This window comes from Anabrus simplex, chromosome 5 (assembly GCF_040414725.1).
Source record: "Anabrus simplex isolate iqAnaSimp1 chromosome 5, ASM4041472v1, whole genome shotgun sequence".
Classification (NCBI taxonomy): Eukaryota; Metazoa; Arthropoda; class Insecta; order Orthoptera; family Tettigoniidae; genus Anabrus; species Anabrus simplex.
Genome location: NC_090269.1, coordinates 440,915,534 through 440,935,394, shown reverse-complemented (window position 1 = coordinate 440,935,394; position 19,861 = coordinate 440,915,534).

Genomic DNA, 19,861 nt, shown 5'->3' with positions numbered 1-19,861 from the left:
TGAAGTATTTTAATGTTTTTTTTAGATGTGATGTAATTTGATTTTTAGACTACTGTAATTTTAATTTTGACTATTGTCTTTTTAATATGTTTACAACTGTTCACGAACATCATTTTAAGATTAAAATTAATGGCTGAAGATGCTCTTTATAAGAGCGAAACATGTCCCTTAGAAGAATTAATTGTATGAAAATGTAAACACCAATGAAGTTGATTTGTATTGAATAGGTGAATAAAAAATACTTCTTATTATAATTGCTATGATTAACATCATTCAGTACGGAACAACCATGAGGATAACGACCTGTAATGTGCTACAGTATGTCGCACAAATATTTCATCTTACCTTTAAACGTTTTTTGATTAATTTTTCACAATAATTAAATAATTTTGAAGCGGATTCACAACCAAACAATTCCAAATATTCCCACACACGAAAGACACAAAAACAAATAAATAAATGAACACATGAATATACAAAATGAACACATGAACATCTAAAATTCCCCAGAGTCTTCCAGTCCAAATCACATTTTCTTTCCTTTTTTTAAAATCACTACAGTTTCTCGTATCTCCCATATTTATGGGTTCAAGGTCGTGTGTAATAGTGCTGCGTCTTACATCCGCCTATACAGAAAACCTGCGCTTCTTTCGTAGTTTCTGAGGAGTATTTGTGATTTATTTTGGGTGCTGAGTTTGTTTTAGTGTTATCCAAAGAATATTCTCTTGTTTTATAGTGCTTTTAGTGTAATATTTATTATAAATTTTGTGCAGTAAGTGTCAGCCATCTTGTTAACTGCTACAATAGTTCTACAGATAACACTACATTGATAGCCACTCGTTATGTTCGGCTAACATCTTTGCCCTCACTTTCACCCATTTTGTTTCTTTTGTCTTTGCTACCATAGAAACTATGATGAAGATTGGCACTCTGTTTAGCATTCTTAGCGTTGCCTAGGTCACACAGCCGGCCCACATTGATAGCCATCTTTAGGATGAGTAAAGTGAGGCTTCTGTACTAACAGCATCTTACACATTACCTGGTCAGCTTGCGTGGGGGTTTGGCTCTGAAATGAGTAGGAGCTAAACATAACCCTGCGTGAGACACTGGTGTGGGGGGCCTCAACCATGACACGGCACGTCCCAATGGCTGATAGGGGACGTCCTGTATATATGCAGGACAGGTGCGAATAAGGCATGGTCAAATAAGCACCCGTGAATCAAATGAGGCTAAAAAGAAAATGGTCAACGGTCTCTAAGGCGGAAGAGGAGGTCTCCCAATGGCTTGGAGGATGGAAGAGCTAACCTGAAGTCTTACCAAGTTGGTTTTATTCTTGGATAGAAGATATATACCAAATACCCCCCGGGATAAGGGGACCCCCTTTACTAAGTGCCAACGGCCTCCAAGGAGGGTGGATGAGCGGGTATAGGGTAGGGCTCTCTCTTGCCCTTGGAGTGGGAAACTGCTCCTGAAGGCAGATGAACCAGTATGGTCAATGGCATAGGATGGAGAAGGTCAGAGGGAAACCACTCCATTAATGATCCACTTGGTATGCCGTGTTATGCAGCAATGATGGTGGGCTTTGGAACTAAATGTAATTCCAGAGGTAAAATAGTCCCCAATTCGGATCTCCGGCAGGCGTCAGGGACAAAGCGTGGAAGAAACACAAGAAATATTATCTTAGGACCTTGGAGTATATGATCTCTCAACATTTATGGTAAACTAGAGAACTTAAAAAAGGTGATGGCTAAACATGATATAGACATATTAGGAGTGGGTGAAATAAAGTGGCCTGAGAATCAATCAGTCACTACTGATCTGCATTTAGGGCAGTCGCCCAGGTGGCAGATTCCCTATCTGTTGTTTTCCTAGTCTTTTCTTAAATGATTGCAAAGAAATTGGAAAATTATTGAACATTTTCCTTGGTAACTTATTCCAATCCCTAACTCCCCTTCGTATAAACTTATATTTGCCCCAATTTGTCCTCTTGAATTCCAACTTTATCTTCATATTGTGATCTTTCCTACTTATTCGTCTACTGATGTCCTCCCACGCCATCTCTCCACTGACAGCTCGGAACATACCACTTATTGCAGGTTATAAATTTAATTTTTTGTCTGTATTGAAGATCTACTTGTGATACAAATTCTTATAATTTTATTAATTACCACCTATTCAATACAATAAAAACATAATAAAAACTTACATATTTATTAAGATGTTGATATGGTACATGTTTCGCTCCTTTTTCGTGAGCATCATCAGCCAATTATTATTTACTTAAGGTTATATAAGGTCATGAATCTATTCTATTGGATTAAGATTATGCTTGTAATTCTTATTGACAAATCTTATAATATTTTACAAGTCATATAACAATAAAATTATGTCTTTAAGTTAAAACATATTTGTCTAAAATCTATCCAAGTCTAACATTTTATTGACGAAACTCATCTGGTGAACATCCTTTAAAATTAATTTAGAAATCCTTTTGAGATCTGGCTAATTGTATTGATTCAATGTTGCTTGACTTGTATGATAGCCGTAGAAACTTCGTTAACTATATTAACAATTTTGTACAGTTGATAATTGTCTATGTTATGAACATTTAACTTGTTCTCGATGTTGCTGGAGTAACATTTGTATTGACATTAATTTTATGTTGTCAATACGAGAATACTGTTCATAAACAAACTTGTTGGTGAATAAACACTTTCTAATGTGATGTAGAATTTGAATTGTTCTCGTATATTCCACATTGGGCTTGTTGGTATATCTGTAATGGAAGATAAAATATATGTTTATGGTTTTGAATTATATTTCTGTATAAACTTCTTATCGAAAGAATTGTCACTTACTTTTCTTTCCGCTGCGTAATAGCCTAGTGTTACTCCTAGCCTCTTGAGAACTATTTGTTGTTCTGTTTGCACTCCTTGTATTATATGAGTGAGTGTGGATGAGTTTACGTTTTGGCGGGGAGTGGGAAGGGGAAGTGAAGTTAGGCGGTGCAATGATGGCTGCAATGGATTGTGGAGGGGACTGCCTAGGAGAAGTAAGGGAAGTAATTGAGTTTGTTTGCATCAATAAGCCATTAACTTTTGTCGGATTAAAATGTTTATAGAATTTATTTATATCAGATTTAAGCATTTGTATTAGTTCCGGTAATTGCACTAAGAAGGGGTTCTTTATTTCAATTTCGTCATTTAGGTTTTTATTTTTGTTGTATTGCTGATCTAAATGAATGTATATGTTTTCTAATTTCATCATTTCTTTCCCTTTTTCTACTCTTCTTAAAATTCTTAAATCTCTTTCAATAGTTGTAAAACTGTGTCCAGTTTCTAGCATGTGTGCTCCCATTGCAGAATGTTTCTTGTGTTTAGCTGCATTTACATGTTTGAGATATCTTATCATAAAGCTTTGGCCAGTCTGGTCAACATACGAAAAATTGCATTTAGCACACGTAAGCCTATATATTCCAGATCTTTGTTATTGATTGCTATTTGTATTAACTTTATTGTGGTTGAAGAAAATATTTCAGTTCATGTTTTGGGTTTTGAAGGCAATGTTAATATCTCATTTTTTGATGGTATTAGTGACTTGGAATATAGCGGGGTTAGTAAATGTAAAAGTTGCAAATTTGGATTTCTTATTTTTATCTGGTATGAGACTTGTGGCCAAATTTATTTTCACCTTATTAATGATCTTGTTAACCATCTCTATTTTATAACTGTTAGTGAGTGCCAGGTCCTTTATGAAATTAAGTTCTTTCTTTAAACTCTTACTAGTTGGTGGAATTTTTATGCTCTATAAACCAAACTAAAAAAATGCTGCCTGTTTGTGAGAATTGGGGTGGAGTGACTCATTTTTAATCATTATTGGAGTAAATGTTAGTTTTCTATAAATCTGGATATCAAATTTATTTCCTGCTCTCTTTACATTTATATCTAGAGAACTTAGCGAATTTTTACTTTCGTCTTCTTTAGTGAATTTTATGTTACTCTCTAATTTATTTAAAAAGTCCAAAATATTATCACTATTATTCAGTTTACTGTCTATTATAACAAATGTGTCATCCATGTATCTCAGCGAAAGGTTTAGTTCTTCTACGTTATTCAAAATTTTAACAAGTTCTAGATGATCCATGTAGATGTTAGCTAGTATACCTGATGCAGGGTCATGCCGTTCCCAAGCACATTTGATGATATATCTTTTGATTAAATGTGAAGTAATTATTATTTAAAACAAATCTCAATACATTTATGAATTCTTCTATTTCACACCTACTTAATTTGCTGTGATTTAGTATGTTCTAAAAAATCCAAGTGGATTTCAGCTAAGATGCCTGAAGCCGGTGATCCCATGGCCAAACCCTCCTGCTGATAGATAATACCATCGAAAGTGAAATAGTTATTATTTTTAAACCAATTTCAGGATAGACATAAAATCTTGTATTTCCAAAGCACTTAGGTGGCTGGAATCCTACAAGTTGGGCTTCAGTGGAATAACCTTTCCTAAACGCAAACTGCCTTCCATTTATTAATTTTGCAATCATGTCTTATATAATCAGAAAGAATGCTTTCCCAAAGCTTGTAATTTTCGGCTTTATGCCTATCACCCTTTCCTTTATATACAGGGGCTATTATAGCAACTCTCCATTCATTTGGTTATTTATTTAGCGTATGGCTAACACATCATATTATAGATACAATAATAATAAATAATATTTACAATTTGAAGTATTTACAGGTTCAAATTATTTACATATTCAACACACGAGGGTGAGAGCAGAAAGAAGTATCTTGGGTTTCCCTGGTGGGCAGGGAGAGGACACTGCTCCACAATGTGCCGAACTGTTTGCTTCACAGCACCACAACTGCACGCCGCCGAACTAATTATTCCCCATTTATGGAGGGAGTCGCCACATCTGCCATGGCCAGGTCTTCCGTGGAAGATCAAAACCCTCTGGTTTGTTTTTCAGCCATGCTAGATAGTGATATTCTGATGGAGCTCTGGATATCCATACTTGCTTCCAGGCCTGAAGCAGATTAAAGTTAGCGTCTGCTAGGTTTCTGGCTGTTCTAACAGGTGGGCATTTTGATTTTAGCCTGTTAATAAGAACATGATTCATTTCACCATGGATTGGCAACTGACTGTTGTTAGTTATTTTCTTATAATCTCATAGGAGAGCATTTTCTCGGCGGAGGTTGGGTGGTGGAATATGGGATAGAACAGGTAGCCAGAAAGTGGGAGTAGATCTAATTGTCCCTGATATCATACACATAGTGTGATTCAGCTGAGTGTCAATTAATTTGGTGTGACTGCTGTTCAGCCTTATTGATGAGCAGTATTCTGAAGCAGAGTACACAAGACCAAGAGCTGAAGACCGTAGGGTAGATGCTAATGATCCCCAGGTGGTTCCACACTGGTTCTGTAAGATGTTGTTTCTTGATCATAACTTAGCAGCCGTATTCTGAAGATGTTTCTTGAAGGACAGAGTTCTGTCAAGAGTAATCCCTAGATATTGTGGATATCTGTTGTGGGCAAGACAAGTGTTCTCAACCTGAACCTTCAGTTCACGATTGGCCATTTTGTTGCTAAGGTGAAAACATGTAACTTCACTTTTATTTGGATTCAGTTGTAATCTCCATTTGCAAAAGTACTGTCCCAAGGTGGTAAGATCAGCCGTCAGTGTTTCTTCAGTGTTTTCCATGAATTTATCTTGTACTGCCAGAGCCCAATCATCAGCATATCCGAATTTCCTAGAGCTAGTTTCAGGTATATCAGCTATTTACAGGTTGAAAAGCAGAGGAGCTAATACAGAACCTTGGGGAAGGCCATTGTTTAGAGTTTTCTCACTGCTAGTGCCATTTTCCAGTATTACACGAAACTTCCTCTTGGTGAGCATGCTATCAATAAGTCGTGCAATCTTCTTACATGGCAAAACACGTAATAGTTTGCAGATAAGTCCTTGTTTCCACACAGTGTCATAAGCTGGAGTCAAATCAATAAATGCCACAGAGGTTTTCAGTTGTTCTTGAAAGCCTGCCTCAATAAATGTTGTTAGTGACAAAACCTGATCTGTACAGCTGCAGTTTGGTTGGGACCCTGCTTGTTCAACAGGCAAATTTTGAAAAATGACAGAACTAATTCTGTTGTAGATTAGCCTTTCCAGAAGTTTGTATACTATGCTCAGAAGAGCAATTGGACAGTAATTTTTGGGTTGATCATTAGATTTTCCTGGTTTTAGGATAGCAATGATCTTCATCCATTTCATAAGCCGAGGGATAGACCCTCTCTGCAGGATGTCAGAGCAGAATTTAGCAAGCCATATTCTAGAATATTTTCCACAGTGCAACAGAAATTCAGGGTGAATGCCATCAAACCCAGGGGCTTTGCCTGACTTCATACCTTGTAAGGCATTTGATATATCTTGTGGAGTGAATGGCTTGGAATAAGCACTCTCTTCTGGAATGGTTGCCCTCAATGTTTTCAGTTTACGTTTTATCCATGTAGTATGATCCCGATCTTCTGGAGCTTGTGAATTGTTCACAATCTGTGCTGCAACCATATCCGGAGTTACTGGAGAACTAATTCGATCTATCCGACAGCCCCCTCCTAGCTTTCTTAGAATGGACCATGCTTTTCGACTTGAGCGTTTGAAGTCAAGGCTTTCAACTGTTTCTGTCCATTTCTGCCTGCAGGCAGCATCCAGACTGTGGAGTAATTCATCTGCTATGCACGGGTCACCAGTTGTAAGGAACTCTTGGTAGAGAACATCACTGTTTTCATTCCAACCAGGGATATATTCCTTTCGGTAGCCTCTAGGTATAAACTTCTTTGCTGTGCTTGTTATAGCACCAATAAATCTCTCATAGTTGTCTTTTACAGGTGGAATCCATCCTGGGAACTTATCAAGTTGTTCAGCATAGCCAATCCAATTTGCTCTCTGAAAGTTCCAGCGTGGATGAGGAATTGAGGATACTATTGGAACTTTAATTCCAATTTCCACTACAACTGGTCGATGTTGGCTATGGGGAAAATCAGGGAGAACTCTTCGCATGGTTGGTAGAGGAATAGTGCTGCAGTCGGTAGACACATAGCATAAATCAGGATTATACTCTCTCCTCCAAGCAGCTGATCTGAAAGTACGCCGATCTTGAGTCATAAAGAAGATGGAAATTGTGCTCCTCAGCCCACGAAGTCAAAGCGTCTCCATTGCAATCAGTCACAGAATATCCCCATTGCTCATGGTGACTGTTAAAATCACTGAGATAGACAGTTGGGTGAGGGTATGGTTGAATGACATGTGCTGGCCAGATGGTAGCAGGAGGTTTATAGATATTGATGACTGTAACATCTCCTATCTTGATTACAATGCAATGGACATCATCTCTTGTGCTTGTAGAGATCAGGGAAGCATTCTCTACTGTATTTCGTATATATGTTGCACTTCCATATGCATGATGGAATGTTGCACCTTGAAGTTCATAACCTGGTATTTTACCTCTGGTACGCAATTGGCCTTCGTTTTCTATGTGAGTTTCCTGCAAAGCAATTACATCAATATTGTTTTCCAGAGATAATCTTGATAAAAACTGACACTTTGATCTGCTTAGCACTTCTATGTTGATCTGCATTATTTGAATACTTCGACCTAGGTTCCTATATTATTGTTGGTCCTTATAAGGACTGTTTCCATGAAGTCTTGCCATTGTGATATGTTTTAAGCCAGGAGATCCCAACGATTGTCTGGCTGCCAATGTTGTTGCTTTCTCAGCACCACCCAGGGGTCACGTGTAGGGCACTTTGAGGTTAAATCTACGGACGTGAAGCAACAGCGTAAAGTTCCTTCATGCAAACAAAAATCAAACAAGTACTTCAGATATGGTACTATATCCCAACACATTGTCTTCAGTATATCCCCCGAAACCTTATCAATTCCAGCTGCTTTTCTAGTTTTCAACTTTTGTATCTTACTGTAAATCTCATTGCTGTCATAGGTAAATTTTAATACTTCTTTAGTATTAGTCACCTCCTCTATCTGGACATTATCCTTGTAACCAAAAAGTTTTACATACAGCTGACTGAATACTTCTGCCTTTTGAATATCCTCGCCTACACACTCCCCTTGTTCATTAATTATTCCTAGAATGTCCTTCTTGGAACCTGTTTCTGCCTTAAAGTACCTATACATACTCTTCCATTTTTCACTAAAATTAGTGTGGCCACCAATTATGCTTGCCATCACGTTATCCTTAGCTGACTTCTTTGCTAGATTCAATTTCCTAGTAAGTTCCTTCAATTTCTCCTTACTTCCACAGCCATTTCTAACTCTATTTCTTTCCAACCTGCACCTCCTTCTTAGTCTCTTTACTTCCCTGTTATAATATACTGGATCTTTACCATTCCTTACCACCTTTAAAGGTACAAACCTATTTTCACATTCCTCAACAATTGCTTTAAACCCATCTCAGTCTGTTTACATTTTTATTTACCGTTTTCCACCGATCATAGTTGCTTATTAAAAACTCCCTCATGCCTGTTTCATCAGCCATATGGTACTGCCTAATAGTCCTAATTTTGGAGTGGTAACTTTAGAATTATACACTCTGGAGAAAAAGGAAGCCATGCAGGTGTAGGAACAGTATTAAGTAAAAACATAGGTGTATGAGTTCAGAGCTATGTACAATACAGTGATAGAATAATTATGGTGAGAATAGAAAACGAACCAGCTGACATGATAATAATACAGGTGTACATGCCAACAACGAATCATTCAGATGAAGAAGTAGACCAGGTATATGATCAGTTAGAGAAGTTGATGGATATGATTAAGGACAACGAGAACCTCATTTTTCTTGGAGACTGGAACGCCTCTGTTGGTGAAGGAAAAGATGGGAAGACTGTAGGTCAGTATGGTCTTGGAGTAAGAAATGACAGAGGACAACAACTAATAGACTTTTGTAAAGCAAAAGGACTAATACTTACAAACACCTTGTTCAAACAGCCCAAGAGAAGAAGATACACCTGGACTGCACCTGGAGATAAAGCAAGATACCAAATAGATTATATTATGGTAGGGGAAAGATACCATAACCAAGTCAAACAATGCAAAAGTTATACAGGGATTGATGTAGCATGTGGCCACAACCTAGTATTGTTAAAATCTGATTTAAGACTAAGAAAGAAGAGGAAGAATGTGGAAAAATATTGCAGATATGTGAGGAAACTAAAACAAGACAGAATCAAGGAAAACTATCAAACACTGGTAAAACAGAATGTCGCAGAAATACCCAATGGTACAGTAAATGAGAAATGGATGGGCCTTAAACACTCTATCATAGAAGCTGCAAATCAGGTAATAGGGAAAATGACGAAACAAGCACAAGAACCATGGGTTACAGATTATGTGCTTGAACTTATAGAGGAAAGGTGGAAATTTAAAAACGCAAAGATTGAAGAAGGAATCAGAAACTATAAAAGACTCCGTAACCTAGTCAACAGAGAAGCAAAGAAGGCTAAGGAAGTATATATATATATATATATATATATATGATGAGACAATGCAAAGAAACAGAAGAAAGAATGGAGAAAGGAAACGTGGAAACTGCTTATGAATTGATTAAGAAATAATTCAGAACAGTCACTGGTTGTAGTAACAGCATATTAGGTGAAAATGGGAAACTGTTGTCTGAGAGCAAAGAAGTGGGAGAAAGATGGAAGTGATACATAGAAACATTATGTGAAGATCCTACTGACATAAATGAACTTGAAATTGAAGACAATATTACAAGTGACCAACTGGGACCCTCTTTAACAAAAGAAGAAAATCTTAAGGCTGTGAAAGAATTGAAACCTAATAAAGCACCAGGATGCGATGAAATAAGTGGAGAAATGATACAGAGACTGGATGAGGAAACACACAGCTATATTTTAAAACTGATCATGGAAATATATGAAACGGAGAAATTCCAGAAGATTTTAAAAAGTCTCTCATATCCCTATACCAAAGAAACCTGGAACTCTAAAATATGAAGAACATTGCACCTTGAGTCTGTTGTTACACATGTCAAAAATATTTACAAGAATAATATATAACTGAATAAGCAATAAAATTGAACCACATTTGGCTGAAGATCAGTTTGGATTTACATGGAATATAGGCACATGAGAAGCTATTCTAACGCTACGACAGGTTATAGACAAAATGCTAGACGTAAGAAAACCTTTGTTTATTGCATTTGTGGATTTAGAAAAAGCTTTTGATAATGTGAACTGGAATATGTTAATGAAGATTATGCCTAGTGTTGGTCTAGATTTTAGAGATTGACGAATTGTATATGAACTCTATAACAACCAAAGGGGCATCATAAACATAAATGCTGAAGTATGGGAGGCTTATATAAAGAAAGGCGTACGACAGGGATGTAATTTGTCACCAGTGCTGTTCAACTTGTATATTGAGAAAGGCATTGAGGAATGTAAAGATGATATGGAAGGGATAAAGATAAATGGAGTAGAAATCAAAATGATAAGATTTGCTGATGACATACCGGTAGCTGTCATAGAGGAGAACGAAGAGAAACTACAAAGTGCATTAATAAGAATGAATATGATATTGAGAGATAAGTATAACATGAAAATTAATACAAAAAAGACCGAAATTATGGTATGTAACCTCCAGCATATTGCAGTCGACATCAGAATTGGTGATATACCACTAAGGCAAGTAAATGTCTTTAACTACTTAGGAAGTAAAATCACTCCAGATGGTAAAAGTTCAGTCGACATAAAGAGCAGAATTTCCCAAGCAAAGATTGTTTTTTACAAGAAAAGGATGCTACTTACATCAAGGAATTTAAATGTGGTGACCAAGAAGAGATTTATTAAGTGCTATGTCTGGAGTGTGGCCTTGTATGGTTAGGAAACGTGGACTCTTAGTGCATATGATAAGAAACATTTGGGAGCATTTGAGATGTGGTGCTGGAGGAGGATGGAAAAGATATCATGGACAGAAAAACTCACCAATGAAGTTCTTCAACGAATAGGTGAAAAAAGATCCTTTTTAGTGTCGTACGTACGACGCTGTAACTGGTGTAAAACCTTCTATGAGTATGTTTAATATATTCTAATTATAGTTTATTTAATGCTAAATTATCTTTTGTTAAGTGTTAAACATGACTAGTACGGTATATGGGTTCTCTGTAAATATGTAGTATAAAATGGTATAACCTCAAATACGTATTGTTTAACCTCAAAATCTATAGAGTCGAAAGCGGTAGAAAATTCCATAATGTTTGTATGTTAGACTTACTGTAATATATTTGATATGTATGAAGGGTTCTGGAAACTTACTGTCATGTTTTATTATCCAGATACATGTAGAGACATTACAAATGTTGTAGATATTTCCATGTACATTTTTAAATATTGAAAGAAAGTTCGAGTACATGTTCAACTAGCTAGTCGATCGATGTTTTGAGTGTGTTTCATTAGAGTGTTGTAAGAACTCTTCCAGAAGTCGATCATTCTAGATGGTTGATCGAGTAGTATAAATATCGAGCTGTCAAGTCAGTGAGTCAGTCAGATCATTAGACTCGAGTGAGTGAGTGAGGCGGGAAATTCAAGAGAGAGTATGTTATAGTGCGCGCGTCAATGTTGTTGATATCTGTACTTGTCAGAATCGACTTCGGAGTACTCCGCTATTGACTGTTGTATATAGTGTCATTTGCTACTGTGTATAATTGTGTGTTACAACTACAGTGTAAATAAAGTAATTTAAGAAGGAAGTGAACTTGTTCTCGTGTGATATTCATTTACGTAAAATAAAATCGCAACGTAGAACGATATTAGCAACAACAAGAAGAGACCAATTAATTGGCCATCTCTATAGGCACAATGGTTTCATAGTTAATGTCATGGAAGGAATGATTCAAGGTAAAAGAGGAAGAGGAAGACCTAGACTGCAATATTCAAGACAGATCAGAAATGACGTAGGAACAGGCTCATATGTGCAAATGAAGAGATTAGCGAATTACAGAGAAGAGTGGAGAAGATGAATTGCTGCCAACCAATCTTAGGATTGAGAATTAAGAAGAAAAAGAAGACAGTTTCTCTCCCCTCCTTTTTACTGTTTTTATAGAACAGGAAGTAGAGGAATTCAAAGAGGAATTTGGGAAGCGAATCACAATCTAAGGAGAAGAAAACAAAACATTGAGATTTGCTGATTTTATCTGAGACGGCAGAAGACACGGAGAAATTGCTGAATGGTATTGATGGAGTCTTGGGTAAGGAGTACACGATCAAAATAAACAAATCTGAAATGAAAGTAATCTTGTGCAGTTTAACAAAGTCAGAATATATTAGATTAGGGAAAGATGTTTTAAAGGAAGTAGATGAATATTGTTACTTGGACAGTAAAATAAATAGTAATGACAAAAGTGAGGAAGACATAAAAGGCAGACTAGCACAAGCAAGGAAGGTCTTTATCAAGAAAAACGAATTTACTAACTTCGAACATTGATACAGGAATTAGAAAGATGTCTTTGAAGACTTTCTTTCGGAGCGGTGCACTGTAAGGAAGAAGATATGGACGATAACTAGATCAGAAAGAAAGAGTGTAGAAGCTTTTGAAACATGGTGTTACAAAAGAATGCTGAATGTGAGATGGATACATTGATTCATGAATGAAGAGATGCTGAATTGATTTCGGGAGAAAAGATCTATGTATGTGGCTCAATTTGATGAGAGGAAAAGAGAGAATAATGGGTCACACCTAAATCACCCAGGATTGGTTCATTTGATTTTTGTTGGAAGTGTAGGTACTAAGAACGGTATGGGTAGACCAAGGTATGATTATAACAAGCAGATTAGATCAGACGTAGGATGAAGTAGTTACAAAGAAATGAAAAAGTTAGCACAGGATATTCTGTGGAATACAAACTCAAAGAAAAACCAGAAAACTAAAATTTCTACCTTCATTTTCAGAATATTAAACAAATTCACATAGTTCAATCATAAAATATACCTGTGATTTGCCTTGGTGTACCTTGGGCTCATCAGTAAGAAGTCACCACACCCCAAGACACTGGCTGGCTAGTACACCACTGTGACCATACTGTAAGCTGTTCTGTGATAAACACAATGAAGATATGTCTCCCCACATGCTAGATATGTCCTAGACTAGTACACCACTGTAAGCTGTTCTGTTATAAACACAATGAAGATATATCTCCCCACATGCTAGATATGTCCTAGACTAGTACACCACTGTAAGCTGTTCTGTTATAAACACAATGAATGAAGATATGTCTCCCCACATGCTAGATATGTCCTAGACTAGTACACCACTGTAAGCTGTTCTGTGATAAATACAATGAAGATATATCTCTCCACATGCTAGATATGTCCTAGACTAGTACACCACTGTGACCATACTGTAAGCTGTTCTGTGATAAACACAATGAAGATATGTCTCCCCACATGCTAGATATGTCCTAGACTAGTACACCACTGTAAGCTGTTCTGTTATAAACACAATGAAGATATGTCTCCCCACATGCTAGATATGTCCTAGACTAGTACACCACTGTAAGCTGTTCTGTTATAAACACAATGAAGATATATCTCCCCACATGCTAGATATGTCCTAGACTAGTACACCGCTGTGACCGTACTGTAAGCTGTTCTGTGATAAACACAATGAAGATATGTCTCCCCACTTACTAGATATGTCCTAGACTAGTACACCGCTGTAAGCTGTTCTGTTATAAACACAATGAAGATATATCTCCCCACGTGCTAGATATGTCCTAGACCAGTACACCGCTGTGACCGTACTGTAAGCTGTTCTGTGATAAACACAATGAAGATATATCTCCCCACATGCTAGATATGTCCTAGACTAGTACACCACTGTAAGCTGTTCTGTTATAAACACAATGAAGATATGTCTCCCCACTTACTAGATATGTCCTAGACTAGTACACCACTGTAAGCTGTTCTGTTATAAACACAATGAAGATATGTCTCCCCACATGCTAGATATGTCCTAGACTAGTACACCACTGTGACCCTACTGTAAGCTGTTCTGTGATAAACACAATGAAGATATATCTCTCCACATGCTAGATATGTCCTAGACTAGTACACCGCTGTGACCGTATTGTAAGCTGTTCTGTGATAAACACAATGAAAATATGTCTCCCCACATGCTAGATATGTCCTAGACTAGTACACCACTGTAAGCTGTTCTGTGATAAACACAATGAAGATATGTCTCCCCACATGCTAGATATGTCCTAGACTAGTACACCACTGTGACCATACTGTAAGCTGTTCTGTGATAAACACAATGAAGATATGTCTCCCCACTTGCTAGATATGTCCTAGACTAGTACACCACTGTAAGCTGTTCTGTTATAAACACAATGAAGATATGTCTCCCCACATGCTAGATATGTCCTAGACTAGAACACCACTGTAAGCTGTTCTGTGATAAACACAATGAAGATATGTCTCCCCTCTTGCTAGATATGTCCTAGACTAGTACACCGCTGTGACCGTACTGTAAGCTGTTCTGTTATAAATACAATGAAGATATGTCTCCCCACATGCTAGATATGTCCTAGACTAGTACACCACTGCAAGCAGTTCTGTGGTAAACACAATGAAGATATGTCTCCCCACATGCTAGATATTGAACCCTTTAGGTCCATATTGGGGGATACCTACCTTCCTTACCTATCAGCAATGTTCATGAGATCTGTCTCTTGGGTCGTGTCGGGTTCTTCGTCACTTGCTGAGGTAAAGGTAGGGTTCAGTAATTCTAATCTATCTACTGGAATGAAAGGTCTGTTTAAAAGATTCCTTTTTATTCAGGAAAATTATGAAACAATCCGATATATCAACGGTATTATAGAAGTCAACTATGTCCACTGGACACCACAATTATTTTAACATAATGGTCAGAACACTGGTGTGAGACTTTAACGTAACTGCCTGACGGGCATTCATACTAGAAACCATTGTCTCAATTATGAATCATTTAAGAAAGGAAAGTATGGAAATCCTTAAATTCGGCTTCCATGTGTGACCACGTGTACCATCATAGTGATTCGTTATGGTCCAGCCCTCGTAACACGAACTCTGGACTCTGGGTATAATTAAGGCAGTCCAATTGGTGTGTGCCACACAGTGGTTCTACGGCATGGACCCTTAATTGAATCGATGTGACCTGCGTCTATGTCATGGACCGACATCTAATCTTCTAAGTTACTTTAAAGTCATTGTGGATGATGACTGCAAGGAAATGATGCTACAATGGCATATGGCCCTAATCCAAGTCACTGAGGTTGATGACCCCCTGACCATCCAAGTTTCTAGGCTGAAGGCTAAACACAATTAAGTTACATCGGTTGATGACCAAAGTTTCCATTTTACTATCCCAGCACATTCACTGCTCAATCAATCAAAGTTCAATAATTACAACAATAGCAATGCTCACAAACTTTGTGGCAGTAAAATCCATTTCCTTCGGATATGTCCCCTTAATCTTTACTTTATTTTTAAATATTCCCCAGAAAACAAACTAAAATTTCCAGAATGCATCTCCAAGTTATTCGCTTGATTAAAGTTATTTCAAATGCGGTTTCACTGAATTTAATAATTAAATAAATTTAAATGATTTAACGAAATGTTAACGAACAACAAATTTTATCTCCGCGGACTCTGGTTTCTTGTTGCAAGTGATAAAAATCATTGCTATCCGTATTGAAGATACTGAATGTAGGATGCTAAAAGGTTAGTTTTTTCCACCTGTTCAATACATATAAATTTATTATTGATTACACTTGAGACATGTTTCGCCCTTCATTGAGGGCATCATCAGTCGAAATATCACCTCAAGGTAAAAAATCAGGTAACTGGTTAGTAGTTGACAGTACAAATTAATACATATTGTCAACTACTAACCAGTTACCTGATTTTTTACCTTGAGGTGATATTTCGACTGATGATGCCCTCAATGAAGGGCGAAACATGTCTCAAGTGGAATCAATAATAAATTCCTAATTTATAAAATTTATATGTATTGAATAGGTGGAAAAAACTAACCTTTTAGCATCCTACACTCTGGTTTCTTCACAAATTTCTACGCAGGTGTGATGTGAATTCAATCTGGTGATATTTATCTGGCTGGGAAAGAATTGTTACATAATTCATGTCCAGTTATATATCTTGTCTCGTGATCTCACACTTTTAAAATCTAATCTAGTCCTAACCGTTATTAACACTTGGATATCCTAATAATCTACGTACAAACCAAACAACTCACCATATAATTACGATGTCATATCTCGTCATTACCATTTATGAATTTTGCACACCCCTCACAGACAAACCGATCATCACAACCATCGCTCTATATTTTGGACAACCCTAACTTTGGTTACTCTGTTCCTTATACTCAAAGTTCATAATTTCAAATGTTCATTACGTCCCCAATTACAGTATTTCACAATACTCAGATCATTACCGGCTATGAATTTCAACTAAAATCCAGCATTTTAACGTTTTCCCTGGCCAAGAAATACAATACAATCTCAATTCTACGCCTGTCCCGTTATCACAGCTGAGGCCTCTCATCCCCCAAGTTCGCTTGGCAGTTACATGAAACACCTGGTTTACTCACAGTTGACTGGCTTCTCAAAATGCTCTCTTTAAACTCTGCCGACATAATTAAACAAATACGATATTCTAACCAACAAAATGCACAGATTAAGCTTCAAGATACCCACACTAATTATACGCGTCGCCAATTAATACCGCTATGGATTTCTATGAATTTCTTTCCATTCCCAACATTATAAAATACCTCGGGCTGTCGTGTCCCGGCTTTAATGACAGGACTCTAACCTGATTCGCACATCTCATCTCAACTCATATAAAACATTCCTCGGGCTTCCATGTCCTGGCTTCAATGACAGGTCCAACCTGATTCACAAATCTCATATCAACAAACTAACCTCTGTTTCCCAGCTCCACAATTATCATTGACAAAGGACTGGAATAAAATCCTTACTAGATATCTCGACGTCTAATATCGCACAATGCATTAATCATGAATAACTCCGCATAAATGATATTGTATTTAATAACTTGATTTTTACGAGAAATGACTGAAACATTCTACTAGATCTTTTTATTGTCAGTCAGGCACAGTTTAAAATGGGCATAGAAAAACGTTTCTCTCCGTGACCAAATTCATCACCCTAGGTTCTCACGCTTCCACTCGATTGAAAATGAGTGACCATGGATTTCTACATTATTAACTCAAATTGCAGACAGGAAAATTTTACGTCGACTGAACATCTTAATTTGGCATCAAAAAATATAGGCAGTACACTTCACACGGATGACGATCTACATTGGACGTGATATCACTTCGAAACCCTATTCAGTAACTTTTTACAACATTATATGGCACTTGCAAGACTTCAAAAATTTATCCAAGTGGAAAATAAAACAAATGACTCTTTTTTTTAAGTCGTATTCTCACATTTACAAAACTTATTAGGGTGACCACTGCGTCATATATCCCCATTCAAATACATTCAAATACACCTTTTGAGATCATGAGACAAGATATAAGAGGTAGTAAGATGGAAGGTCACCTACCTCATGTAATCACGCCAGTGTTCGTCATAGGGCTCACCTGCGACCCTGGCATTTTATTTAGCCATTTTTACATTCATGGCTTTACAAACCATTTTGTTTCTTCAGGTTTCCTGGAATAAAGCATAAAAAAAGAAAATACCCTTCACTTGTTTGCTGAGTGCACACGATGGATTATAATTATTTCCGCACACGAATTACTTAATCACATTAGAATTTATTCAGTACTTTGACCGTCCTATCTGGTACAATTATTTCACTCAAGAAAACTATCTCCTCACGGAGTCAAGACCTAGCCGCAATGGCTAAAATCTGCAGTTGAACTCAGTCTACTTTCGTTGTTTGATTTCGCAGAGCAGCTCAACAATTTATCGTCCGCTTTGTATCACAAATGCCGGAGAAGGAGATTTCGTCATGGCGTCCCTTCATCTTTATAGCAGTTACCCCCTCTCTTCGGATCTCTCCCTTTGCCGCCAAGAAAATTTCTATAAATTTTCTGACTTACCTAAACTGTAATTTCAAAAGTTTTGAAAGTGACTACATGCTTGCTACATTTCTGGCGGTAGTGTTCATGGACATTTAAAATTTTTACGGGTTCGATTTGCGAGATGATTGACCCCCTTTGATAGGCACTATATTTTTTTGACTTGGCTTGGTTCACGCCATGTACACGCGCTTTGAAATAGTTCACAAAAATGACTTGAGATTCTTCCGCCGTTGACACGTGTGGCTGACGTCATGTACCCCAGAGCGTGGGACCGAAGGTAATCACCCCCTCGTCACGTGTCAAATCCATGCTATCAAGAATCCAACTTTTAAATGATTGTCGATTTATGCATAATGTTCTTAGGGCACAAAGGTCATGGGTTCAATATGTCCTGGACTAGTACACCACTGTGACCCTACTGTAAGCTGTTCTGTGATAAACACAATGAAGATATGTCTCCCCACGTGCTAGATATGTCCTAGACTAGTACACCACTGTGACCCTACTGTAAGCTGTTCTGTGATAAACACAATGAAGATATATCTCCCCACATGCTAGATATGTCCTAGACTAGTACACCACTGTGACCCTACTGTAAGCTGTTCTGTGATAAACACAATGAAGATATGTCTCCCCACGTGCTAGATATGTCCTAGACTAGTACACCACTGTAAGCTGTTCTGTGATAAACACAATGAAGATATATCTCCCCACATGCTAGATATGTCCTAGACTAGTACACCACTGTAAGCTGTTCTGTGATAAACACAATGAAGATATGTCTCCCCACATGCTAGATATGTCCTAGACTAGTACACCACTGTGACCGTACTGTAAGCTGTTCTGTGATAAACACAATGAAGATATATCTCCCCACATGCTAGATATGTCCTAGACTAGTACACCACTGTAAGCTGTTCTGTGATAAACACAATGAAGATATATCTCCCCACATGCTAGATATGTCCTAGACTAGTACACCACTGTAAGCTGTTCTGTTAAACACAATGAAGATATGTCTCCCCACATGCTAGATATGTCCTAGACTAGTACACCGCTGTAAGCTGTTCTGTGATAAACACAATGAAGATATATCTCCCCACATGCTAGATATGTCCTAGACTAGTACACCACTGTAAGCTGTTCTGTTAAACACAATGAAGATATGTCTCCCCACATGCTAGATATGTCCTAGACTAGTACACCGCTGTAAGCTGTTCTGTGATAAACACAATGAAGATATATCTCCCCACATGCTAGATATGTCCTAGACTAGTACACCGCTGTAAGCTGTTCTGTGATAAACACAATGAAGATATATCTCCCCACATGCTAGATATGTCCTAGACCAGTACACTGCTGTGACCGTACTGTAAGCTGTTCTGTTATAAACACAATGAAGATATGTCTCCCCACATGCTAGATATGTCCTAGACTAGTACACCGCTGTAAGCTGTTCTGTGATAAATACAATGAAGATATATCTCCCCACATGCTAGATATGTCCTAGACTAGTACACCACTGTGACCGTACTGTAAGCTGTTCTGTTATAAACACAATGAAGATATGTCTCCCCACATGCTAGATATGTCCTAGACTAGTACACCACTGTAAGCTGTTCTGTGATAAATACAATGAAGATATATCTCTCCACATGCTAGATATGTCCTAGACTAGTACACCACTGTAAGCTGTTCTGT